General features: G+C 42.2%; 1 pseudogene; it reads right to left on the bottom strand.

Moving 5' to 3' along the window:
* LOC121080664 overlaps positions 1 to 16,403 on the bottom strand; it is a 44,915-nt pseudogene extending 28,512 nt beyond the window's left edge.
* Between the last annotated feature and the right edge of the window lie 11,131 nt (positions 16,404 to 27,534).

Genomic DNA, 27,534 nt, shown 5'->3' on the forward strand with positions numbered 1-27,534 from the left:
GAAGACCCTTCATGAGTCCATATACGTCTCTTTCTGGGGACGAAGCCTGATTCCCCATTACAGATTTCCCACAGCTCACCTCTCAACTCCGGAGGGATTTCTGCCGGCTCCTGCTTCCTTTCAGCAGATCATTCAAAGTTCTGTGGGATTCGCTGCATGTCGCTCAGATAGGCGATTCGAGAGCCCTTCACGTCAGATCCTTAAACGCATCACGTTGGGGTCACCAATTTGCGGCGAATGAAGAGACGGGACGCAGCTTGATGCAAGCAAATGTCAATTTATTGTACAGAAGCACGAGGTTTTATAGACTTTCAGAAGCTGCGCGTTTTAAACTAATTGGTTCTTGAAGCTAAGCCTTGCATCCTAGGCAATCCCTGATTGGTGGTTAACTACCATCAATTAACAACAAGGTGTTACCTTTCCTTGGCGCCATCAGTCTCCCACCCCCCTGTGCTCTGCAAACATGCCTCATCATGTTAATTGTTGTCTAGACAAGCTCGAGCAAATTCCCCTCAGCTAACTGATTGCCGCGCATGGTCCCAGTTTGCATTTGCAGACCGCTCCTGCAGCTCTCAGCTTATCTGAAGTAAAGCAAAATACACTGTCTTTGGCTGTCCTTGTTACACAATAACAGGAAGATCGCGGTGGGAAAAGAATGTTACAGGTGGGAACAGATAACTACAGAAGAGAAACTAGGGGCGGGCTTGGTATTTAGGCAACTAACCAATAATGAGCTTAATTTTTGTAATATGTATGAGCTAATAAGGCATAACAAGGCATAAAAGATGACTGTAAGGCACAATAAATGAAGTCTGCTGATTACTCATATTGAGTGACTGTGTCTTCCCTCCGTCGCGAGAAATGGCGCCTGAACAGGGACCCTAGAGAGGGCTGAACCTGCGAGCCACGAGTCGACGGAGATTGGGTACCAGTCCTGAAAGCAGCGCAGGAGGCGGCAGGGCACAGTCCCCGCACCCAGGAGCATCTACAGAGGGTCCCGCTGGCCACGTGTCGCCAAAGTCTCGCAAAGGCTGCAACAGCGCCGACGACGGTATGGAGAGACAAGCGACGTATGATTTGCTCAAATGCTTTTTAGAAAAGCGGAGCATTCGGGGCATAGATTGTAGAAAGGAATTACCCGGGTTATTAGCGTAGGGGGTAGCGAGGGGTCATTTTGGGAATCCGGATATGGTTTTCGAGTGAGTCAAAGAAGAGACGTATCTAAGCAGCAGATATTCTTTATTGCAGCGCTGGGCACATGGGGGATCGCTCCACCAAACATGTGCACCTAGGTCAACACGCTCTGGCTTTTTATCACACGAAATTATACATATTCATTATATCTCTCGGAAATGGTTTACATATTCATTACTAACTTACATATATGAATATCTATTGCGCAGCCGTACTTCTATTCTTTGGTGGTCTTTGGTGGTCTTTGGGGGTCCTCTGGTGGTCGTTCATAGTCTTCCCCACCTGTCCTTTTATTGAACCCTTTAGTCCGAGCTTGCGCACTTAGTTTCTTAGCCTATTATTTTATATTTTCTTTACATAGCCTTGAAAGTTACTCACTCAGCTGCAATACATCACTGAGCTGGCGTCAAACATTAACAGCAGGATACACATTTCACTTGTTATCTTTGAGGCAGGATACATTCATTACATTCGTTATTTTCGAAGTTGACGGAGTGTTTATACAAGAATAGTCTTCAAGGCTGACAGGATATGCACAGATTTAGTTCCCAAGACTAGCAAGATACTTAATCAAACACAAAAGTTCCAACACGACAGTAACACAAAGTTAACGAGATACTTAATCATGCACAAGAGTTTCAACATAACAACAACAGTCCTTCTCCTGTATCAAGTAACACAAAGTTAACAAGATACTTAATCAGGCACAAGAGTTTCGACATAACAATAACAGTCCTTCTCCTGTATCAAGTTTCGACAATAACAGTCCTTCTCCTGTATCAGAGCATGCAGAGTGGCGTAATTATGGGGACACACTGTTTGCCGAAGTAATAGCCAACAATAAAACTTCCAAAAGGCTGATGAAACCGTGGCAGGCTGTCGCTAATGCCCTTTTGCAACATCGAGCCGAACAGAGAGCGGCTGCTGCTGCCTCTGAGCAGCTGGGAGTTGCAAGTGGGACTGCAATAGCCACACAGCAGGGGGAATCGGCTCCCCCCCCCCCCCCCCCCCCCCGATTGCCTGTTGCCTCTCTTCGAATCCCTCAGCCCCTCCGTCAGGGAATGATGATGTAAGCGAGGAAATAGACCGTAAAAACCCGGTAGAGAGTAGGGAATGTACGAATCCTTTTGCGGACTGTCTTCAGGTTGCCCAAAACAGGTAAAAGGTCTGGAAGCAGATAGCAGACAGTGCTATGCTTGAGGGTGAATGCGATTTTGCAGCAGGAATCGTGCATGAGGCTTTCCCAGTCACGTATTCACAGCCAGATGCGCAGGGGAATATCACGGTTTCTATCACTAACGTAGATTGGAAATTATTAACTCAGCTACGGGCTACGATGAGTGAGTCAGGTTTGAAAGGGGAACCCACCAGGCAAATGTTAGATTATATCTGGGGAACTAATATCTTACTCCCGAGTGACATACGCAGTATAATGAAGTTAATCTTGAGCCAACATCAGCAGCTTCTGTTTAACGCTCATTGGCAGGCTGCTTGTCAGGAATTGATAGCAGTGGTTAGACAGCCAGGGGACCCACTGCATGGGGTTACTCTACAGGAGCTGATGGGTTTAGGACCCTATTTTCGAACCAAAACTGAGGCACTGATGGGACTGGATAAGGCAAAGGAAGCGATGAGGCTAGCTAGACTAGCGCTTGACCGTATAAAGGAACCTGGGGGAATCCCCTCATATATGGGAATCAAGCAGGGAAGAGAGGAGCCATTTGGGTTATTTATCGATCGGGTAGCAAACGCCATACAGGGGCTGGGGTGCAAGACTATCTCAAAGGCTCCATTTTAAAGCAGTGTGCCATACAGAATTGTAACCCAGCCACAGGTAACATCCTAGCTACGCTACCAGGGACATGGACCATAGAAGAAGCTTTGGAAAGAATGGCACAAGTGCCGGTTGGGCCCCAGGCTATGTTAGTCGAGGCAATAAAAGAACTAGGGAGTGCTTTAAAAGAGCAGGCGCAGGCTACCCAAAGTCAGGTCTTGGCAGCCCTTGCTCCTTTGCAAGCCTTTGCTGGGTGATCAAATGCCCACGGCCCATCTCATCTATGGTGCTTCTGTTGCGGTGTCACCGGACACATGAGACGGGACTGCAATGTCAACTCCGTATGGTGTCGAAACTGCCGCTCAGACACTCACAACAAAGCTGCTTGCCGTCGATCGGGAAACGGGCGACCCAGCGGTAAGAGCCGCCCCGCGCCGACACAAAAAGCGGCTGCTTGCCCAGCAGCACAAAATCCTTTCCTCTCTGACCCGCAACCAGCGGAAGCCTCGGCTTGGACCTGGCAACAACAGTAGATTGTACCCTATTGGACTCCAAGCCTACAAAACTTGCTACTGGCATACAAGGACCAATTTTGTATAAGCGCACAAGCTGTTGGAGCATTACTCATAGGGCATTCATCAGCCACCATGTTGGGACTCAATGTTTTGGTGGGACTGATTGATAAGGACTTTCACGGAGAAATTCATATTATGGCTCAGACGCTGTTTCCCCCACTCTTTATACCTAAAGGGACCAAGATAGCCCAGTTGATTCCACTACTGCATCTTGCGGGCACCCTCCAACCATTGCAAAAACAGCCTCGAGGACAAGGTAACTTTGGGTCTACGGGACAAATGGCTTTATTGACTATTGGCTTGCGTCAATGACCACGGCGATCGGTCACGGTGCAGTATGGAGACCAGACACTCTCGATTACTGCACTGTTGGATACTGGCGCTGATGTCTCTATAATCAGTGCACAGAAATGGCCGGCGCATTGGCCAACCTGTATGACCAATGCCACAGTTGCAGGAGTAGGAGGATTGACCCTCGCTTGCAAATCCCCCCTTCTATGATGGACTATAGCTGACAAAGTTATAAATTGTTGTGTCTTGATTATTCCACTGCCTGAGGGGGTGCATGCTTTGGTATGCCGTGATATCTTGGCCCAAATGGGGATGGTCCTCACTTCAGAACTCCCTTTCTAGGAGTGGCCATCGCTTGGACTTTCCCGATCACGCTCTGATGGAAGACAGAGGAGCCAGTGTGGATTGAGCAGTGGCCGTTAAAAAGGGAAAGTCTAGAACAGGCGCATGAACTGGTTAAAGAGCAGTATCAACAAGGTCATTTGTGTCTGTCAATGAGCCCGAGAAGCCCATTCAATCTTCCATCAAAACGCAAAGGGGCTGGCACGAGCCTACAAACTCTCTATGGAGGAGGCTCGGGCCATTGTGAAGGCTTGCCCTATATGTAGTCACCATAACTCAGGCTTAGGGCTCGGTTGCGGGGTCAACCCACGAGGACTAAAGTCTAATGATGTTTGGCAGATGGATGTTACTCATGTTCCTGCTTTCGGTCGATTGAAATATGTGCATGTTACTATAGACACCTATAGCCATATGTTATGGGCCACACCACAGCCCGGGGAAAAGGTCCGGGACGTGCGCCGGCATTTAACTAGTTGCTTTGCTGTTTTAGGGGTGCCTATTACTATTAAAACTGATAATGGTCCTGCATATGGTAGCGGATTACTTAAACGCTTTATGCAAATGTGGAATATTAAACATGTTACTGCAATCCCTCATTCTCCAACTGCACAAGCAATCGTAGAGCAGGCTAACGGGATGCTAAAACATTATATAGAAAAGTTCAAAAAGATTCAGGATGTAAGAGAAAGGGTAGAGAAGGCTCTTTTTGTGCTTAATCATTTGTGTGTATTTGGGGACAGTAATGAGCCGCCTATAATAAGGCACCACGCTGGCTCAGAACCCCCCAGGCCACCACACATGAAAGTACTGTATAAGGATGCAAAAACAGGACAATGGGTAGGTCCTGTGGAGGTGATTTATGTGGGGCGTGGTTATGTCTGTATTTCTACCGATTCAGGCACTATTTGGGTTCCCAGCCGTTGGGTAAAACCTGCTGTAGAGCACGCTGGAGGAGCTCGACGCGATAACGCTGCTTCGCCTGCACCTTGCGATAGGCCCTGTTCTGGAACCTATTCGACATCTGTTCCGATCCCATATACAGGGGACCATGCGTGAAAAACTCGAACTTTTGACAGCAAAGATACAATCTCATAAAACGGGATTATTATTTTTGATCATTATTGTAATAGTTTTAGTAGTGCTTAGCTGTGTATTTTCCTGTATTAAAACGCTGTTATTGAAATTGGTCAACCAAGCCTATGTCGCCCAAAATAAAAACGGGGGAATTGTGGATAACTGGCTAGCTGAAAAAGTTCACATAGACATAGTCCAGCTGGCTGGACAAAAATGCACATCGCTCTCAGCTTATCTGAAGTAAAGCAAAAATACACTGTCCTTGGCTGTTCTTGTTGCACAATAACAGGAAGATCGCGGTGGGAAAAGAATGTTACAGGTGGGAACAGATAACTACAGAAGAGAAACTAGGGGCGGGCTTGGTATTTAGGCAACTAACCAATAATGAGCTTAACTTTTGTAATATGTATGAGCTAATAAGGCATAACAAGGCATAAAAGATGACTGTAAGGCACAATAAATGAAGTCTGCTGATTACTCATATTGAGTGACTGTGTCTTCCCTCCGTCGCGACAAATGGCGCCCGAACAGGGACCCTAGAGAGGGCTGAACCTGCGAGCCACGGTTCGACGGAGATTCGGGTACCGGTCCTGAAAGCAGCGCAGGAGGCGGAAGGGCACAGTCCCCGCGCCCGGGAGCACCTACAGAGGGTCCCGCCGGCCACGCGTCGCCGAAGTCTCGCAAAGACTGCAACAGCGCTGACGACAGTATGGACAGACAAGTGACGTATGATTTGCTCATATGCTTTTTAGAAAAGCAGAGCATTCGGGACATAGATTGTAAAAAGGAATTACCCGGGTTATTAGCGTAGGGGATAGCGTCCGGTACCCCCGCGGCAGCGGCGAGTGGCGGCGCGCAGCCCGGCAGGCCCCTTCCTGGCTCCGGTTTCTCTCCAAGGAGGCACTACCACCCCCCGATCGGCGCCATGGCGATGCAAGCGGCCAAGCGAGCTAACATCTGGCTGCCCCCAGAGGTCAGTCGGATCCTTTATATTCGGAACCTGCCGTATAAAATCACAGCGGAGGAAATGTATGATATGTTTGGGAAATACGGACCTATTCGACAAATCAGAGTTGGAAACACTCCTGAAACAAGTGGAACAGCTTAAGCTTCTCAAGGAAAAATACGGACTTGATTACAAACCCACCAAAAAAAAAATAAAATAAATGCTTCAGATGTCACCTACAAGAATTGGGTTTCTGCCTTGAACTAGTAAACATCTCTGTGCTTAAAGAGAAGCCTTTTTGCCTTGATGGAGATAATTTATTCTGTATTCTGTATTTATGCTGTATTCTGAATGTGTGAATGTGGAAAGTAGTTGGGACTAGGAGGCTGGCTTAAAGGCATTTTGCAAACGTGATTATTATTTTTGATCGTTATTGTAATAATAGTTTTTTGATCAAAGCCAGCCAAAATTATTTGTAAGCATTAGGCATATCTGAAGAGAATGCCTTTATTTGAATCAGCAGTTAAGGTGTAGTTTAGTCTGATGCTGTGGTTTTATCTGCTTCTGGTGAATTTTTGAAGTGATGAAATCAGAGATACAAGGTATACTAATAGTTATGAGGTAATAAGGTAATAATCTAAGTAAGGGTGCTGTCTTTTATATCTACAAGTGCAATATGCTTTTATGTAGCAGAGAGAAACTTTGACAATAATGTTGCTTGAGCGAGATGTGCATGTGACAACTTGGGAAAAGGGATATCACAACTGGAGTGCAACAGTGTTTCTATGTCTGGCAGAGTGAAATCTTTCAAGACCTGAGTTTAGACAGTCTAAAATAAATTGTTAGTATTCAGAAAACCCATCTTAAGCCTCTTTTGCTTACATAGTGTTATGGAAGTCAACTGCTATTGTAGAGAATTAATGATTTTTTAATACATATTAACAAATACTACTATTTTAACTTGAGGCAGTTGAGTGAGAAATACTCACGTGTAGCATTTGAGGGAATGTCAGCATAAATCGCACTTACAGTAAGACTGCATTTTTAATTACTGTACTCGTTAAGATTCGATGATGCCATAAGGCTAAGGCCTTTTATCACAGATTGGTTCTGAACTAAAAGGTGTGTGCACATGTAGATATGCACATTTGTGTTATTTTCCTTAATTGGCTACAAAATAATATAATTAGGTTGGGGACTAGATCTTGGGAATTTACCTATTATACTTCTGTTTGTTAAGGAACGTGCATAACATACAGCACCCATGTAGGCTTGGCTTGTGGCATAGTTGTCAAATTTAGCATAGACATTCAGACAGATAAGCAACGTACTCTTCTTGTGTGTATCACCTACAAGCCATTATGGCTTAGTGTGTAAATCTGTATGTAACTATTGAAAAATCCACTTATGAATGTATATAGCTTAGAACTAATTTTTCCCCTTTGTTAATTCTTTGATATCAAAGAGGTATTCCTCAGAAAATGTATGGACTGGTTGGTTGCATAAGGGCAGTTGTTATTTGGACAGAAAATTGTTAATGGTCAGGGTTTTTCCACTAAAATATTTGCAAATATTCCTACTCAAACATCAGTTTGGTTTCTTTTTGGGTTTTGAGCTTGCATTAGTCCATGTTCAGAACTTTAAAATTGCCTTTGAATTTTTTAAACTTTTTATATCACTGGAACAGAAAGAGCATCTAAATTAAAGCTTCAAGCTAACTTTATTTTTCAAGTATTTCAGGAATTATACTTCTGAACTGAGATTTTATAAGTTGGCTGTGTATTTTCCTGTGTCAAAACGCTGTTATTGAAAATGGTCAACCAAGCCTATGTCGCCCAAAATAAAAACGGGGGAATTGTGGATAACTGGCTAGTTGAAAAGGGTCACATAGACATAGTCCAGCTGGCTGGACAAAAATGCACATCGCTCTCAGCTTATCTGAAGTAAAGCAAAAATACACTGTCTTTGGCTGTTCTTGTTACATAATAACAGGAAGATTTTGGTGGGAAAAGAATGTTACAGGTGGGAACAGATAACTACAGAAGAGAAACTAGGGGCGGACTTGGTATTTAGGCAACTAACCAATAATGAGCTTAACTTTTATAATATGTATGAGCTAATTATAACAAGGTATAAAAGATGACTGTAAGGCACAATAAATGAAGTCTGCTGATCACTCATATTGAGTGACTGTGTCTTCCCTCCGTCGCGACAGGAGCCCTCCAGCCCGGGCTCCCGTCCCCAACTATGATCCCTCGATATTGGCATCTAACGGTCATAGATCTTAAAGACTGTTTTTTCAGTATCCCGTTGCATCCAGATGATGCCTCAAAATTTGCCTTTTTAATTCCAAGCATCAACATGCAAGCTCCGTTGCAGAGATATCAGTGGGTTGTACTGCCACAAGGTATGAAAAATAGTCCTACAATGTGTCAATGGTATGTTGCAAAAATACTCAGTCCTGTCCGAAATGCTATGCCTACTGTGTTATTGTATCATTATATGGATGACCTTTTAGTGGCTGCACAACATCACAAAGTCATGGAGAAAGCTGTAGCCCTTGTCACAGATGCCGTGAATTCGGCAGGTCTCTGTATAGCACCAGAAAAGGTCCAAAAGTTTCCCCCTTGGAAATATCTGGGCTGGAGAATAAGAGCACAAACTATTGTTCCTCAACCATTGCAGATCAATACCAATGTAAGAAACCTGCATGATGCACAAAAATTACTGGGAACAATAAATTGGGTTCGACCACTATTGGGAATTTCTAATACAGACTTGGGTCCTCTGTTTGACCTACTAAAAGGGGACACTAATCTTTGTTCTCCACGTAATCTTAACTCTGAAGCAGATACATCTTTACAAAAGGTTGCCTCAGCTATCGCTTCTCGACAGGCCCACCGATGGGCCCCTGAACTACCTTTTTACTTGATTATTTTAAACCCTGCACGACAGCCTCACGCCCTGATATTTCAATGGGACCTTCAGAACTCAGACCCCTTGTTAATTATTGAATGGATCTTTTTACCTAACCAGTCTACAAAAACTATTTTGACACAGCATGAAATGTTTGCCTCTCTGACTGTTAAAGCTAGATCACGCCTGTTAACCTTATCAGGGAAGGATTTTGTCTGTATTTGTCTACCAGTAACAACAGTATACTTACAATGGCTTTATCAGCAATCAGACACCTTTGTTATGGCACTTGCCGACTGTACAGGTCAAATAACTTCCCATCCACCTTCACACAAACTGTTTAACATTGACTTTCGTCTGATGTTAAAACCCAAAAGAAGCGAACAACCCTTACAGGCACTTACTGTGTTTACAGATGGATCAGGCAAATCACATAAATCTGTTCTTCTATGGTGGGATGATCAACGGAGACGATGGGACTCGGACATAGAGACAGTCTCCGGTTCACCTCAAATAATAGAACTGAATGCAGTTGTTCGCGTTTTCCGAAAATGGAATGTACCACTCAACCTTGTTACTGATTCCGCTTATGTTGCAGGTATTGTTACACGAGCCGAAGCTTCTGTGCTGCCGAATGTTTCACATTCACAACTTTTTACCCTGTTACAGGAACTTATTTTCCTTTTGGACTCTCGATCTGCGCCTTATTTTGTTGTGTATATTAGGTCTCACACCTCACTACCTGGTTTTCTTGCAGAAGGCAATCGACGAGCTGATTTATTGACGTTACCAGTTCAAGTACTGCCAGACCGTATTGCACAAGCTAAACTAAGTCACTCTTTTTTCCATCAAAATGCTGGAGCTCTTAAACGACAGTTTGACCTTACTTCTCAACAAGCGTCAAATATTATTGCTGTCTGTCCTGATTGTCAAAAACATTCTTTCCCATCAATTGCTGCAGGAGTTAACCCTAGAGGATTACAAAGCCTACAATTATGGCAAACAGATGTTACACATTATTCTGAATTTGGTAACCTTAAATATATCCACTCTTCTATTGATACATTTTCAGGTGCCTTGTTTGCCTCTTGTCACACAGGAAAAAAGGCACGAGATGTTCGTAGACATTTAATGCGTGGTTTTGCTACTTTGGGTATTCCCTCAAAGATAAAGACAGATAATGGCCCAGCTTATGTTTCAACAACTATAAAAACCTTTTTTGCCCTATGGGGTATAACTCATATTACTGACATTCCTCATTCCCCCACTGGTCAATCTCTTATTGAATGGTCTCATCAGTCTCTAAAACATCTATTACAACAACAAAAAGGGGGAATGGGAATGGCTATTCCGGAGGAACGGTTACAGAAAGCATTGTATGTTTTTAATTTTTTAAATTGTTCTTTAATAGATAACAACCCACCCATAGTTTGACATTTTACTGCAAATACCTCCTTCGAGGCACGGGTTAAAGCCCCAGTATTGGTCCGAGATCCAGAAACAGGTAAAATTATGGGACCATATCCTCTTGTTACATGGGGAAAAGGTTATGTTTGTGTCTCCACAGAAAAAGGACCCAGATGGATCCCAGCGAAGAATGTAAGACCTTTCCGTGAACCTTTACCGCAGACAACTGATACCAACACCGACCCTGACCCTACAGAATGAAATAAAAACTGTGTGAGGATTTCTGTTTTCCATTAATGTCAGATACCCAAAATCAGGACATAGAATATAGATTTCACTTTTTACAGCGCCTAGAACGAACACTATCACCCTGGATCATACCACTTAACAAAGGTAATACGTTTGGACCAAGCACGAGAACAGGACAACTCGGAAAATGATTCCATTGACACTGATAAACCTTTTGATCCAGGTCCTATAGATCTGGAAAAGGAGCTAGACCTTTCCCCCACCCCCTCATCTCTCCCGATGCATTGATTGTATTTTTGGGGAGGGTGAAAGGGCGTCTGATGGATTGATGGCAGGAATGCAAGTGTGAAACACTTAAGTGATGGGTTTTGGGAGTCGCTATGGCATGTTCAGTATTTTGTCAGACAAATCAACCTCGAGAGTGGCAGCCTGTGCAATACAAGGCTGTTAAAAGAGTTAAGCAAAGCAGTGCGGGAAGGGAGGATTCATAATGAGAGAACAACTAGGTATTGTGAAGGAGAATAGGAAAGATAAACATGGTTATCTAGTGTTTAATAGGTGTCTGCATGCTTGTAGTGATATATAGCTATGTAACTGCATGAATGATTCCTGCCCTGAGCCTGCTGGAGCATACAGCTGCAGTTTGTGTCCGGGCTCAGAGATGTAAATAGGGGCTTCTCTGTTATGGTAAAAGTGTTTCTCTTTGCATAAAAAAAGAGGGAATGAAGGGAATGACCCCAGAGGTATGTTCAGAGAAGGCATGCTATGTTTTGAACTTTTTGACTGAACCAGTTCTTGTTTGGTGTGCCCTTCCACCTATGTATAATGTTAATCCAAAAGAAGATGATATTGTTTACACTTTGAATGTCGATAATTATCTTTCTGTAGATGTTAATGTAGTAGGAGGCTATGATGGGAACGTATCGCAGCGGTTCTTCTCTTATCCAGAGTAAAAGCAGGGAAAGCATTAAAGAGTTAAATCCCCTTGTTTGGTAGGCAGTTCAGAATGTGAGTCAAAATTGCCACTGCTTTTTGTTGTTGGTTCAAGGACATGGCTGTGAGGATTTGGATGGTATGTGCTGAATGGATTTTAGGCGCCCCATTGCAGCAACATATTATCAAAATCTGAGAAAATGTCAGCCTTTTGGGCATCCATTCACTCCATTGGCAGTATTGTTTGTTTGCTATTACCTTGGTTGCTGTCATGTTTGCAAGGGCCCTGCAGAACATGGCAAACCTGGTACTAGCTGTTCAAAAACAAAAAGGGGAAATTGTAAAATTGTACGGAACAGAGACAGTGGGTTATTTTGACTCTGATAATAAGTCTTAGTTGGCTTTTTATTTGTTCTATTACTTATACCTTGTTTTTACTCGTTCGGTTTCAAAGGTTCTTTTTGTGCAACAGGAAGGGGGAGATGCAGGAGCGGTCTGCAAACTGGGACCATGCACGGCAATCAGTTAGCTGAGGGGAATGTGCTCCAGCTTGTCTAGACAACAATTAACATGATGAGGCATGTTTACAGAGCACAGGGGAGTGGGAGACGGATGGCGCCAAGGATGGCGCCAAGGAAAGATAACACCTTGCTGTTAATTGATGGCAGTTAACCACCAATCAGGGATTGCCTAGTATGCAATGCTTAGCTTCAAGAACCAATCTGTTTAAAACGCACAGCTTCTGAAAGTGTATATAAACTCATGCTTCTGTACAATAAATTGACATTTGCTTGCATCAAGCTGCGTCCCGTCTCTTCATTCGCGGCAGTTCATTAATATCTCTGAGTCAATGCCATTTAGAACCCCCAATCCTGTTCCCAAAATACCAGTTAGATCTCTCCGAGTCCGTTTCCCAGTAGGTGTCCGTTTCCGCAGCCAGGTTATCCATCCCTCATAAGAGGGTTTTAGGAAAGGAGAGCAGGCTGGCTGAATATCTGAAACATTAACTTGCATCAAGAACTCAACTAGTTTAAGAGACCATTCTGGATTAAACAACATTTGTTGGTGACCCGTATTTCTGATTATGTATGGTCCAATTTCAAAAATTTTTGGATTGGGTGTAGTTAATTTTGGATCAAGCGTTAATGGGGTCGTTATAACTGTGGTGGTGGGAGGAACAGTGGTTAACATGATTGTTATTTTAATCTTATAAATCAGAGCTGTTGTTGGGGATTCCTGTCCTAGGCATACTATAAAGATGGGCTTGGTTAAGATAAAATTGTGCCAACATTCCCGTGAATTAAAGCACGTGGTCGTATCTAAAAGGGTAAATTCTTTACCTACCTTTCTGACATTAATCAGGGTGTTTCCTGAAATTTTGGTGTTATCCCTTTCGTTATATATTTGACACCCTACTTTTATCTTATCTCCTAATCTGCCCCACAATCGGGCAACTTTTTCCACATCATCCCAATCCCACTGATTCCTTTGGTATACCTCATTTTCAGAAAAAATCACCATAGCTAGTTCCATCTTTGAATCTACACTTCCCATTATCCCAGTGTGTTTTTTCAGGGGATGATTCCAAGGCCAGTTATCAGACTCTTGGTTATAGCCAAGAGAGAGGATACAAAAGAACACAAATGGTCCAAGTCCACTATTGATCATTCTAAACATCTAAACATCCCTCCCCCCATACGCACATATAAAATCTGTTTTGATCAAAAATATCCTAGTTTGAGTTGGGGTTTTAAGAGTTCAGTTTCCATGGCCTCCCAGAAGGTATCCCTCGGAGTTCTCCTGCAAAAATAAAACAACAGAGCTTGCCTCCCTGAGGCAAAAAGAGTTAAAACGATGGTATTATCCAGCGGGTATTTATCTTATGTTCCTTTCCCAGGGCATCAGAGGCTACCCAAGCACATGCATTCAGTGGGGTTTTCAGTACCAGTGGTACGTTTCCCACAGTAGGAAGTGCCAGCAGAATGGGTTGTCCTGGGAAGTGAGCTGGGTTTTTTGAGTATTTGGTCCCTTTATTGAGGGAATCAAGGAAGGAGCCGCTGGGCAAAAAGCAGTTATTTTGGGGCATCCGTTTACCCCCCATCTATCATTTACAACTTTAACAGCTTCCCACAAGCGGACATCCCAATTTCCCTCATGAGGTTTCAAAAGTCGTTTTAAGAGACCATTGGTCCTTTCTACAATTCCATTATCTTGTGGATAATACAGGGTATGAAACACCCATTTAATCCCTTTGCTTCGTGCCCAATTCTGTACAATTCTGGCAGTAAAGTGAGAGCCGTTATCAGATTGTATTTCTTGTGGCTTTGGAAAAGTTCCAAACCATTCATGCAGCACTTTGATGGTGTTCTCCCCTGTAGCCCTGTTAAAGGCTTCTGCTTGGACTAGTCCTGATGTTATTTCCACTCCCACCAGCACAAAATGTTTTCCTCCCAATCTCTTAAAGGGGCCAATATAATCCACCTGCCAGGCATCCCACAAGCCTTTACCCTCCCTCAAATGCAAAGGGTCATCCTCTAAAGGGTGCCTTTCAAGTCGTCTTCAACATTGTTCACAGGCTGATATACAGATTTTACACATTTCTCTGGTGATGGGCCAGCCTTGGGCAAGGGCTTCACGGTACAGATCTTTAGCTCCTGTGTGTTTGCGTTTTACATGCAACCATTCTAACAGGCGTTCCCAGTCTTCTGAAATCTGGTCCTTCTGTACAGGAGCTAGCCTTGCTAACTCATCAGCCCGGTTATTCCATTATCCCTCTGACCCCCCATCTATCTGATGAGAAGCTACCCAACCTACAGCAAAGTTCCCTCGGCTAGCAATACTTAAGATGTCTTGCCATTTTTCCTTTTGCCACACTGGAATCCTATTAACCTGCCATTCATTTTGCTCCCAGAAAGGAAGCCATTCGGTACATCCCTTAAACACAGCATAAGAATCAGTATAAATGTAAACAGGAGAAGTAGTTTGTGCTTCATGTTGAAAAATGCTTCATACTGCAATTAATTCACCAACTTGTGCACTACCCTCTCCCTCTGTTATAATTTGTCGATCGGAAGAGGTATGGAGCGCTACTGCTCAGTATTTCCACACTTCCTTCTCATTTGGCAGAAGCATCAGTAAACCAAGCACTAACTGACTGTTCACAGGGAAAAGGAGGGGCCACCTGGATGACTGAGGCAGGTTTATCTTTGCCCTGGTCCAGGGTCTCTACTTGTGTAGCTAGGTTTTTTAAAACTCCTTCAGATACAGAGAAAGTGTTACAATAGTGTTCAATCTGAGCATACCATTTTTGTACTGAGTCTTTCTGGGCCACCCCATCAGGGGGAGGGGTCCCAGTAGTGACTGTTTTTAGAACTTTAAATGGGCCTCTCAATATAATGGGTTGTTGTCGTACGATTTTTTCTACTTCTATGAGATCCAAGCTAATCACAAACAAACCTTTCTCCCAAACAGTGTATCTTTTCTCAGCATCCCTAAAGCCACGGGAATAAAATCCCACAGGCTGGGTTGGACCCTCAGGGCCCCGCTGCCATATGTGAACTGACAGTCCTGATAAAGCAAACCCCCACTCCACCTGGAAGGGGTCTATAGGGTTGATAGGGCCAAGAGCTTGGTGTGCTGTTGCTTCAAAAATTAACAATCGCATAGCCTCTTCCTGAGAAGCAGTCCATTCCCATTTGACCCCTTTTCTTAGCAAATCATAAAGAGGTCTGGCAATGATAGAAAAGTCCGGGATGTGTTTTCTCCAGAACACCAATAATCCTAAGACATGTTGCATATCCTTTTGCGACTCAGGCATTTTGATCTGTTCTAAGGAAGAAAGGGTGTCTGGTGGGACGTATGTCATTCCCCCTTTCCACCAGATTCCTAGGAATTTCACTTCTTGCGAGGGCTTTTGGACCTTTTCTGAAGGGATCTGCAAACCCATATTTTCCAAATGTGAAATTATGTTCTGTTGGGTTGTTCCCACATCCTCTATTTCATACACCCCCCCCCCCCCCCCCCCCCCCCCCCCCCCGTTAGGGATACATGCCACACATACTCTGTTTCAGACTCTTTAAGAAGACGTCCATACTCTCTTTCCAGTTTGGTTAGCTCAGTGGCAGTATATGGTATCTCTTTGGTTGTAATGTGAGGATCATCATCATCCTCATTCAGATAAGCATATTCTGCTTTAATTAAGGGTCTCACTTGAGGGTTTTCCACAAAATGTTTTCTCACCTCCTCCAACTCCTTCTGAGGGTATATTGGGTTAATACCCTTTTCCTCTACTTCCAGCTCCATTTCACTCAGGACTTCAGTGTTTTTAGAGCATGCTGCCTTCAGGGTGGTTTTTAATAAGTGGTTTTCTTCCCTTTCTTTCTCTAATTGTTGTTCTAAGTCATAATTCTTTTTTTTTTTGCAGAACTTTCAACAAATTTTCAAGGGATTCTATAATTTTGTTTTCATTGCTACATTTTCTAAGGCGATCTTTGATTGCTGCGACCAGGCTGGCTCCTAAAATGGCACAGACTATAGATTTGCCCTTACCTGATCTAAGCTTAGCTTCAGTCTGTAAAGAGGTCACTTGGTCCACTACATTCTGCAAGTTTGCCCAATTATCTTGAGCCCAATCTTCTCCGGGTACAGAGGGTCGAGCCCCATACTTTGCCAGAAATGTGTAAAACATGTCCCGATCTTTCATTAACAAAGGATTTTGTTTATCAGCCTTTTCGGCCATTCTTACTATGAAGGGAACAAACCCACTTCAGGGAGGCTAGACTTAGTTACAAACACACAGCCACTGATGTGTCGCCCTTCTCTTCCCCAAATGGTTGAAGGGACCAAAAATCTGCTTCGGGAAGGCAGCTTATAGTTACTACAAGGTTGTCCCTTCACTTTCCCGAGCAGAGAAGACAAATTCTCATTAACAGGAGGGCAGCCCCCCTTTTTAGCACTTTCCCCCTTTTGCACTTCGAGCTCCTTTAGTTTGATCCCAACAGACAGAGCCCTCAATCGGGAGTTTGGAGTGCTAAGTCCTAGGCGTGTGTGGTATGCTGGAAATTCGAGTCACCCCCCCTTGCTTTCTGGACACCTCTCACCCAGCTGGGTGTAGGGCCACGTGCGGCTAGAACGAAACATCCTTCCCCTGTTACAAACCACACACAACCTGCACCCCTCTGTCTCTCAGGATCCTGTCCGTGACGCCAGTTTAATGTCACGGTCCACTCAGTGGACTCGTGATGGTTCATTAACTATGATCTTGAAGCACAAAAATCAAGGCGACCACGCCAAGGGGTTATGCTTCAATTAAACAGCACAATTTTATTGTTTGCCCGTAAAGCGGCGTGCGATAGGTAGAAAGACAGAAAGTGAATAAAAGGTAAAGTAAAAAGAAAAGGAAAGAGGATTAAAGCTACCACCACGGGTCCAAGGCGTCCCTATGGTCCCAGGTCCAGGCAGCGTGCCGCCGGTCCTTCCGATCGTCGTGATCCTTGGTGGGGAAGATCTCCAAAGTTCAGTTGCTAAGAAGGCATCTTTTTATGCCAAGCAACACACCTTGCTCCTCCTCTGGTCCATGGACTTCTGCCAGTCTCCGCCCTCTCGAGCCAGGTTATCTTGCCCCAGAGGCGGGTAGCTTCAGACCAGGAGGCGTGTTCTTGTATTGTTTTCTGGTTCGTTGTTATGACCACGGTTGTGATCCATCTTCTGGACAGCTGTTATGCGGCCTTATTCAGTCCCAGGTGGCAGGGAATGGCACCTCGTACCGTGCAGTTCTCCTTCCCAGGGTCTTTGTCTCTTGGTGTTCATGAGGACCACATTCCATCTCCAGGTCTCTGTTGGTAATGTTGAGACAATATTGTTCTCTTTAGACCAACTCTTACAGAGTCCCACTAAAGTAAGTGCACTGGAGGAAATGGGTTAGTCCCACACAGTGAGTTAGAGTCCCACTGTATTTGTCTGCCTGTCAGATGCAGCAAAAGCTGTGCAGGGTTGGACTAAAAGGATCCTTGTGGAAGTGGAAGCCTAGGCGTCTGCCCATAAGACATAAGCAAAAGCTATTGCAAGGTTGGACAATAGCGGAGACGAGAGAACCTATATGATATAGTGTTCTCTAAGGTAGCACCTCTAACAAGACGTTAGAAGGCTTTTTTGTGTTGTGAAATTATTTATTTCTTTGTGTATCAAGGAGAAATTAAGAAGTGTGTAATATTGTGTTATATACCTTTATTTAAGGTAGCAATTGTGGAAAAAATGTGAGTGTGGCTGTAAGGGTACAGTTGAGTACGAGTGTGTGAGTTCGTATCTGTGTTTTTTGTTATCTTGTGGGGGTGTGGTCGGAGAAAAACGAAGTGACGGACTTGAGTGATTTTGTATTGTACTGTAAAGTGATTATACCATGGCATCTAAGTTAACTCAGTTGTTTAAAAGTAAAAGTATGGGTAATCTGGCTGCAAATGACAAAATCCTGAAAAATTCTCCGTTGGGATGTTTATTGGCACATTGGGGAGATTTACACGATGATTTGCGAAAGACTCAGATGATTGAGTATTGTAATAATTGGTGGCCTCTGTATACATTGGATGATCAGGAGAAGTGGCCCATGAATGGGACACTGAATTATAATACTATGTTGCAGTTAATTTTGTTTTGTAAAAGAGAGGGGAAATGGAGTGAAATGCCATATGTGGATTTGTTCTTTTACTTGAGACAGAGAAAGGATTGGCAGGATGAATGTAGACCTAACTATTAGAGATAATTTGGTAATGGCTATAACTTCTGATAATAAGAACGTGAAAAAGTGTTGTTCAATTTGTGAGATTGGGAAGGATTGTTTGAAGAAGAGAATTGCTTCTGAAATTGATGAAAGACCAGAATTAGATATATCTCCTTCTAGGAGAGAAAGGAATCGAGGTCGAGAATTTAGGGAACAGGAGCAGGTGGAGGAACCGGAGAGTAGTGGAATAGGGGATGTGGAGGAGGGACTGTCTGAGATTGTAATTCATACCCCTGTTTCCCGGAGAACTCAATAGCAGACACAAACAATAGCTCCCCTGCGACAGGGAGTTGGTAATGATGGGCCAGTGTATGTGAAAGTGCCTTTTTCAGTTATGGATTTGATGTCTTGGAAACAGGCAGCAGGAATTTATAGAGAAGACCCTGAAAGAGTGGGCAGAGTGGTAGATACTATAATCAGAACGCAGAACCCGGACTGGAGTGATTTACAGGTGATCCTGGATAATTTGTTGGATGATACAGAAAAGCAGATGGTGTTAAAAACTAGCAAAACACAGGCAGAAATGGCTATGTTAAGTGGAACAACAGGTGGAACATTAGAGCAGAATTTTCCATCTGGGGATCTGCAGTGGGATCCAAATAATGTGGTGCATAGAGAAAGACTGATTCGGTATCAGAAATGGATTTTATATGGAGTTAAAAATGCTATGCCTAAATCTTTGAATTGGTCTAAATTATATGAAGTAAGACAAGACAAAAATGAATCTCCCTCAGCATTTCTGGAGAGACTGAAGGAAGCTGCCAGAAAATATACTGATTTGAGAGTGGAGACAGAGGCAGCTCAGGTACAATTGGCTTTGATTTTTATGGGACAATCGGCACCGGATATAAGAAGGAAACTCCAGAAACTTGAGGGAGAGGATGCAAGAACTTTGAATAAAATGCTGGAGACAGCAGGGAAAGTATATAATAACAGAGAAAAAAGTAGGGAAAGTAGACTACTGGCTGTAATGACAGGGACGGCAGATAGAGGAAGAGGCAGAGGAAGAAGACAAGGATTCAATGGAAGGGGAGGTTGTATGAACTGTGGCAATCAGAAATTTAATACCCCCTTAGGAATAAATCAGTGTGCCTTGTGTAGGGAGGAAGGACATAGGAAAAGGGATTGTCCTAAAAATAGGAATGCTCATCAGGAGATCGCCAAGGTAATGGTTTTAGATGATTGAAGGGGACCAGAGGGGAACTCAGCTGAACCTCTGGTTATAATTAAGCTAGGAGAAAAAGAAGTTAAATTTCTAGTAGATACAGGAGCAACATTTTCAGTATTGAATACCTGTAAAGGAAAAATTTGAATAAAAACAGCCAATATAATAGGAGCAACAGGGAAAGAAGAAAACAGGCCATTCCTGTGACTCCTGGATTTGAAATTTGGAAATAAGATAATTACACATGAATTCTTGTATGTACCATAATGTCCGATACCCTTGTTAGGAAGGGATCTGTTATCCAAATTAAATGCACAAATTGTTTTTGACGAAGGAGAACTTTTCTTGAAAATACCTGAGTCAAAAACGGGAGGAATCCTGATGATACAAGAAAAAGTAAAGGAACAGGAAATTCCACCAGAGGTGGATTTGGCAGTAATCCCTACAGTATGGGAAGCAGATATTCCTGGTAAATCAAAACTAGCAGAACCTGTCAAAATAGATTTAAAGGAAGGTGCAGGGACAGTGAAAATTAAACAATATCCAATTAAACCAGAAGTGAGACAGGAACTGAAGAAACTGATTGACAAATTTCTGGAGTATAAAATTTTGGAAGAATGTGAATCTGAGTATATTAATCCTATTTTACTAGTCAGAAAACCTTTGGGTGAATATAGACTGGTACAAGATTTGAGAGCAGCAAATCAAATAGTTAAGGGCACTTATCCTGTAGTAGCAAATCCTTATACATTGTTAACAGCATTAAAGGAGACTTATCAGTGGTTTACAGTGCTTGATTTGAACGATGCTTTCCTTTGTATACCTTTGGAAAAGGAAAGCAGAAAACTGTTTGCTTTTGAATGGGAAAATCCATAAACCGGAGGAAAGATGCAGATGACATGGACCAGATTACCCCAAGGATTTAAAAACAGTCCAACTATTTCTGGAAATCAGTTAGCAAAGGAACTTGAGATCTGGAAACAGGACAAACCAAGGCCTGCTCACTTACTTCTACAGTATGTGGATGACATATTGATTGCTACAGAAGAAAGGTTTGCTTGTATACAGGTGACTATTGACCTCTTGAATTTTTTGGGACTAAATGGGTACAAGGTATCCAGGAAGAAGGCCCAAATCGCCCGTCAGACTGATATATTTGGGTTTCAAGATTTCAAAAGGGCAACGACAATTAGGAAAAGATCGCAAAGAAACCATTTCCAGTATACCTGAGCCGAGAAATATTAATGAACTCAGAGTGTTTTTGGGAATGACAGGGTGGTGTCACCTTTGGATTATGAACTATGGGGTAATAGCTAAACCGTTGTATGAGGCCTCAAAGAATTCTCCCTTTGTATGGGGCCCACAACAGCAAAAGGCTTTTGTAGAGTTAAAACGTGCCTTAATGTCTGCACCTGCTTTGGGACTTTTGGATTTAACCAAAGATTTTCAGTTCTTTGTTCATGAAAGACAATGCCTTGCACTAGGTGTGTTAAGTCAGAAGATAGGAAACTGGAAACGACCAGTCGGATACTTCTCCAAACAACTGGACACAGTGAGTAGAGGGTGGCCGAACTGCCTTCGAGCAGTGGTGGCAACTGTCATGCTCATACAAGAAGCTCAGAAATTGACCTTGGGAAGAACAATAACATTCTATGTCCCACACATGGTGATAACCGTTTTAGAACAAAAGGGGGGACACTGGCTGTCTCCGAGCTGAATGATGAAGTACCAGGTGGTACTGACTGAACAAGATGATGTGATTCTAAAGACAACTAACCTGGTAAACCCTGCAGTGTTTTTAAGTTCCATACAGGAAGAAGGACAACTGGAACATGACTGCTTGGCTACCATCGAGTATGTTTATTCCAGTCGTGAAGATCTGAAGGATGTGCCACTGGAGAGACCAGACTGGGAATTGTATACAGATGGGAGCAGCTTTATGGAACAAGGAGTCCGATACGCTGGATATGCGGTAACAACAGATACTACAGTTATAGAAGCAGGAGCATTGGCGAGTACCACGTCAGCCCAGAAAACGGAACTTATTGCTTTGTTTCGAGCCCTAGAATTAAGTAAAGACAAGAAAGCAAATATCTGGACAGATTCACAATATGCCTTTGGGGTAGTGCATGTCCATGGGGCTTTGTGGAAAGAAAGAGGGCTATTGTCCTTTCAAGGATCAAACATTAAGCATCAAAAGGAAATTTTACAATTATTGCAAGCAGTTCAGAAACCAGACCAAGTAGCAATCATGCACTGTAAGGCACATCAAATTGGAAATACAAAAATAATTGCTGGAAATAATTTGGCTGACAAAACAGCAAGAAAGGTAGCAAAGAAACAAGTGTTACAGATGGCAATAATTCCTTCTAAAACAGTAACTCTTCCTAGAGAAAAAACAAAATATTCAGAAGAAGATGACAAATTAGGTCAGTTATTAAATGCTAAGAAAAACCTAGCCAGATGGTGGGTAATTCCTAATGGACAAGTAGTAATTCCACCTCTTTTGATGGGAGAAATAATTCAAACAAGACATCAGGAATGTCACTGGGGAGCAGAAGCCTTAGTAGCTTCTTTGAGGTAACAAGTAGTATCAGTAAAAATGTTAGGATTAGCTAAAATGATAACTGCAAGATGTGAAGTATGTTTGAAAAATAATCCAGTGATTAAGAAAAGAGTCCAAATGGGTAGGGTAAAATCTGGTACAGAACCTGGAGATTATTGGCAAATAGATTTCTCAGAGTTACCTAGACAATATGGGTACCGGTACATCTTGGTGGGGGTTGACACTTTTACAGGATGGCCAGAAGCCCTTCCCTGTCGCACCACACAAGAAAAAGAAGTAGTGAAATGATTATTAAAAGAAATAATTCCAAGATTTGGAGTTCCTATTGGAATTTATTCTGACAGAGGTCCACATTTGTTTCTGAAATAGTCCAAAGTATTAGCAAAGTATTGGGTATTACTTGGGATTTACATGCGTCCTGGAGGCCACAATCTAGTGGGAAGGTAGAAAGGATGAATCAGACTTTAAAAAGACAAATAAGTAAAATTTGTCAAGAAACTAATTTAAAATGGCCTCAAGTGCTTCCATTGGCATTATTACAAATCAGAGTACAGCCAAAGAGTGGAACCTCAGTCAGACCTTATGAATTATCATATGGAAAACCATATGAGTCTCCAGAACCAAATCCAAACATACATGTAAAAGGAAAGCAGGATGTGTATAACTATTTGCTTTCTCTAGGAAAAACTTTGGATACAATTCAGAGTGCAGTAGTTTGGAATAGACCTTTATCCCTGGAAAACTCAGTACATGACTTTTAACCAGGAGACTATGTCTATGTGAAGACCTGGACCTCCGAACCTTTGCAGGATTGCTGGAGAGGACCTTTTCAGATACTGTTAACCGCTTTTACAGCTATCAAGATTGCAGAATCAGATGCTTGGATACATTATACTCGAGTGAAGAAAGCACCTACTCCATGGAAGATTGTTAACCGTGACCCAAAGACTTTAAAACTGACTATGAAACATGTCTGATTTTTCATATCAGGTTTTGATTGTTCTTTGGATTTTATGCTGGAAAGTAGTGCTGGTAGGATCATGGACTGACCTGGTGGATAGGAACAAAAGACAACTAGAAACAGAATAAGTGATTGACATTCCCAAACAAACGTCTGAGGAAAATTTGATGTTAGGGTTGATTAGAGGATTTGCCAATTTGCAGAATATCACACAGATTACTGCTTGTTTACCAATACCGAAGGCAGTAGGTGAATCTGTTCCATGGGGAATTTTAACTATGAATCTGACCAAAATAGAATATGAAAATGGGACAATGACTTGCAAACAGGAACCTAGGGAAACTTGGGAATTACAACAGGTTAAAGCTGGGGAAGAATCACCAGTGTATTCAATTGTTTGGGAATGTAAAGGACGATTTGTAGCAAAACCTGGATTATATGGGGATTTAGGAAACAAGGGATGGTGTTATTACCCTAAAATGGTTACAACAAACACCAGTGTATGGATAACAGAGACAAAATGTGAAAAGAAAAATCAAACTCTACAGGGAAAGGAAGTAGTTTGGGATTCGGTTTGGTCTATGACCATACTATCCCAATTTCAGTACATGGCCAGAACTCCTTGGTGTTTTACCTGGGATGGAAAAGCTTTTGCAGTATTACCCTCAGTCAATGATAAAGCAACTTCATCGAGAGAGAAGGAGAACAAAATAGTGCCATGGTGGAAATGTGAAAAAGTGTATGATTGCAGCAATGCAAACTTAATAATTCAAAGAATTCCTCCTTTGGCCGCTGATTTAAAATATGGTTGTTTTTGTCGAGGTCTTAAGAATACTCTCCATTTAACTAGCGCCTTTACACTCAGAAGAGGAACTCTGTTTAGTTGCAGAAAATCTACTGTTCAAAGTCCAGGACATTTAATTTGGGCATTAAGTGATGGAACCTGGACAACTCATTTACCATTAGATGGTAAGGTAAAACAAATTACTTTAGGCATGCCAACATTGTGCCCAATTAGGAAGAAATCACCATTTAAAGGACCATTGGAAAGTTTAAAATTAAAATGAACCAAGAGGTCTGAGACAGATGATGATACTTGGAAAGAACCATGTACAGGAGTGAAAATTGGCTGGGCACTTGAATCACTTTTGAATCCCATAGCCTCATATAGAAACAGAGAATGGCTTTATCAGTTAACAGGTCAGGTAGAAAAGTTAGCAAATGTCACCAAGAAAGGGTTTAAGGAATTGAATATACAGCTACAGGCAACTTCCAGGATGACTTTACAAAATAGAATGGCATTGGATATGCTCCTACTTAAAGAACATGGAGTATGTGGATATCTCAAGGATAGACTGGACCACTGATGCATTCACATTCCAAATGTCATTCAAGATGTGGAACATGATCTGGACCTATTAGGTAAAATTGAAAAGGAAACAGAATCAATTTGAGAAGATATATCAGAAGATTGGCTGGGGAAAATTTTTAACAAATTGGGATGGAATCTAAGCTCTTGGATACAATGCATAATCAAAACTTTGTTTCTGTTACTGATTGTCTTTCTGATGATCATGCTAGTATATGCTTGTTTGAAGAAACAGTTTACCAATAGAATTGCAGTCAATCACATGATCATGATAGAAGTACCAACTATTCCACAAAGATACAGTCCACCACCAAAATATGCTGAAACAAATGATATATAAATAATGTGAAAGTATTGAAATAATAATTTTCAACACTTTCAAAGGGGGGAAATGTTACATATCTGCTAATAGTTAGAATTAACTAACCACATTTGATTAAGAATATAGAGTTATTTTAATAGGAATATAGAATTATAAGAAATATTTTAACGAAACTTGTATTTGCACAAGCAACAGCTGCTATGAAATCCTCTGCATAACCCTGTACCAAGGCCGAAGGAATTGGTCAGAATCACCTAGTAGGAATGTTTTAGATAACAGACTTGAGATTCAAGATGATTGTTTATATGTAACCTAGGAGAATGTACTAAGATGTCAAAATGTAGAATTAATGGGAACTGGGGAGGGTCGAGTGAAGCACCTGCCAAGAAACAGTTACCTTAAGTGAAAGGTAATTCCGTCAGGGGGAGATTGCGACCACCGACTCATGTACCACCTGCCCAAATCATACCCCAGACCCATTTTTAGATCTTTCTGCGCAGAATCGGATATGAGAGGAGAATATGTTAATGATTTTGGGGAAATACTATGTTTATGCATGAATACTTAATGAATATGTATGAATAAGTTCTATATAAGGTGTATGATTTTGAAACTTGGTGTGTGTTGATCGTGAGGGGACTCACTCATGCACCCGGCCGTCAATAAAGAGGTGTCTGCTTATCTACATCACATTGGTGTTGATAAGTTCTTCATTCCGAGATTTCGGTAACAAGTTGAATTACTCAAACTAATTGGTTTACAGATACTTGCTTGTAAACTGAGTGGAAAAAACAAAGTGGAGAAAAAAAATGTAGAGAAAAAAATAAAGCCTTTCAGATTAAAAGACTGAGTCAAAAGAGATGGGTTTATACTGTTAATGGGAAAATTGAGAACGAATATTAGATGCAAATGGGTTCAAGATAAGAGGTAAGTGAAGGAATCCTGTTTTGCAAATAGATTTTTGAATGATAGGACACAGTTTTTAAATACAGAATATGGTAGAGGGGAACTATATGCCGAGAAGCCATGGTTTCCAACCCCATGGTTTCATCAAACTTAAACTCAGCAATGAAGAAAAAATGGCAAAATTTGTTATACCTCTGCCTAGTCTACTATAATCTCTGGCCTAACTAAATATACAATTATGTGTTCACCACACACCATGTGTCAAAGTCCTCTGCTGGAACTGAACTGAGTTTGCTTACAGGGAGAGTTTTCTGGTATGGTGTGTTCAGTTACTAGAACATTTCAGACTATGAGTCACTGGAGCCCTGAGAAGCAGCAACATCAGCAAAATCTTTGACCATGCTGCTGCTGGGAAGGATGCATTAATGACACTGATAATGTTGAGAAAGTGATATTGTAAAGATTAGTTTACAGCAAAAATTACTCTGGAGAAAGTAGGTCAGATAGAGCTTGATCATATCCAGTCCATTTAACAACCCTCAGCCTTAATTTTAAAATAGTTTGGCTTGCTTTTGGGCAGTGGGTGAAATAATACATATTTCAGGGGTTTAGCATTTTTTCCCCTTTAATAAGTTAGGAGAAATGTTTGGTTTTTTTCAATGCAGTAGTGAATTCTGCTACAGCAAATATACTGCAGTGATAAAAGCAAACCACTTGAAAACCTGTCGGAAATGCATATACAAAATGACAGCTGCCTCCTTTAGTGTTCTTAGAATAAGGGACTACAAAACTGAAACCAACTATAATAAACTTTTTAAAATGTTGGGATACAGAGCAGAATTCACAGGCAATCATTCCCAAGATGTTCAAGGCTCAGATTTGATTCTCCATTCTGTCTAATTTGAAGCAAAATCTCTGATGGAAATCTCCTCCTTACCAATCTGCTTGCAATAATGGGTGGATGACCTTTAACTGGAGATGAGTTGCTACTGTAAGTTACCTATCCCATTTACATGGGAATTTAACAGAAGCATAACAGGATGTCCTGGTTTTGCCTGGGATAGAGTTACTTTTCTTCTTAGTAGCTGGTGCAGTGCTGTGTTTTGGCTTTGGTGTGAGAAAAATGTTGATAGGACACTGATGTTTTTAGTTGTTGCTGGGTAATGTTTATACTAAATCAAGGACTTTTCAGTTTCTCAGGCCCTGCCAATGAGAAGGTTGGAGGGGCACAAGAAATTGGGAGGGGACACAGCCAGGCCAGCTGACCCAAACTAGCCAAAGAAGTATTCCATACCATGGGATGCAATGCTCATTGTATAAACTGGGAGGTGTGTGGGGTGGGGTTGGCTGGGGCCTGTTAATCTTTGCTTGGGGAGTGGCTGGGCATCAGTCAGAAGATGGTGAGCAGTTGTATTGTGCATCACTTGTTTTCTTTCCTTCCCTTTGGATTTCATTCCTCTCCCCTCTCCCTCCTTTTCATTATAACTGTTATTATTATCATAACAATTGTTCTTTTGTTTTTATTTTATTTCAATTATTAAATTGTTCTTATCTCAACCCTTGAGTTTTACATTCCTTCCCAGTTCTCCTCCCCATCCCTCTGGATGAGGGGGGAGTGAATGAGTGGCTGCATGGCACTAAGTTACCAGCTGGGGTTAAATCACAACAGAGGAGTAAGGAGCGTGACATGACAACTCCACCCTAAGATGATGCAATTCCCCAAGAGCATGTTAGTGAAAAAGCTGTTGTCATTGGGAACACTTATTCTT

Source organism: Falco naumanni, chromosome W, assembly GCF_017639655.2.
Source record: "Falco naumanni isolate bFalNau1 chromosome W, bFalNau1.pat, whole genome shotgun sequence".
Classification (NCBI taxonomy): domain Eukaryota; kingdom Metazoa; phylum Chordata; class Aves; order Falconiformes; family Falconidae; genus Falco; species Falco naumanni.